Here is a 1,441-nt window from a genome sequence, read left to right as displayed (position 1 = left end):
AATGAGTCAATCATATATTTTTTATAATTTTCTGTATAGTTTTAACCGTTTAAACTTAGACGGCCGCATTAAGCGGATAATTAAGGGTCGGTTGATTAAACTTTTCTGCATATGTTGGTTAATTCGCATTAAGCTGAGGATTGATTTGAGCTATTATTTATTGGCAAAAAATTTGAAAAGATAGGAGACTTAAACTCACAACTTCTTAATTGAATATGGAGAATCTATACCTTTGAGCTATTACTGATTGGCAAAAATATTTAAAGTTGACAAGACTTGATAGTTGAATTGTATATCATTTGCTGGCTGTGATAAGTTTTAGTTGTGGTGTCAAATTTAGAACTTATTATTAAGTATATTCACGTGTAAGTCGAGAATTTCATTCCAATCTGTTTATTTTCTTGCCCCTCGTGAAAAATTTTTAGCTAAATTTTTCATTGGCCATTGTAACTAAATAGAAAAGTATAGGAAGACAATAAAAATACTAAACAATATAAATAATGAATATATTGAATATTTAATTTATTAGGTGTGCAGATTATTATCTTAATATTAAAATTTAGGTAAATAATTTAAAATGTAGTATATTTTTATTTTAATGGACTAATTTTAAAATTTTTTTTATTCACGTTATTCACAAAAGTTATTATCTACCTACTAAAATTCTAACTAAATACAAAGTTACATTTACGACTCCTTTTGCTATTGAAAACACAGCAATTTCATATGCAGTAATAAAAGGATTTGCTCCCATACATATTGTAAGTGTGGAGAGATACAAAGACATGCAATGCAAGTCTCTCTTATTCATTTTTATTTTTAATGAGTGTGGTAGTACAATTTTAATATGTATATAAATTAAATATTTCTCGTAATAAAATGAGTTAATCTTAGCTAAGGCTGAAAATGAGTCAAGCCAACTCATGAGTCAACTCGAGCTCGACTCATTAATAGTTCGATAAGCTGAACTCGTGAGCTGGCTCGATTATATGTATAATATTAAAAATATAGATTAAATGCATATAAGATATGCGTATTAATAATTTAATATATCACAGCAATTTCATATGCAGTAATAAAAGGATTTGCTCCCATACATATTGTAAGTGTGGAGAGATACAAAGACATGCAATGCAAGTCTCTCTTATTCATTTTTATTTTTAATGAGTGTGGTAGTACAATTTTAATATGTATATAAATTAAATATTTCTCGTAATAAAATGAGTTAATCTTAGCTAAGGCTGAAAATGAGTCAAGCCAACTCATGAGTCAACTCGAGCTCGACTCATTAATAGTTCGATAAGCTGAACTCGTGAGCTGGCTCGATTATATGTATAATATTAAAAATATAGATTAAATGCATATAGAATATGTGTATTAATAATTATATATATATATATATAATAATAATAATAATAATAATAATAATAATAATATATAA

Source organism: Arachis ipaensis, chromosome B03 (assembly GCF_000816755.2).
Source record: "Arachis ipaensis cultivar K30076 chromosome B03, Araip1.1, whole genome shotgun sequence".
Taxonomy (NCBI): Eukaryota; Viridiplantae; Streptophyta; class Magnoliopsida; order Fabales; family Fabaceae; genus Arachis; species Arachis ipaensis.
This window is presented reverse-complemented; position numbering follows the sequence as displayed.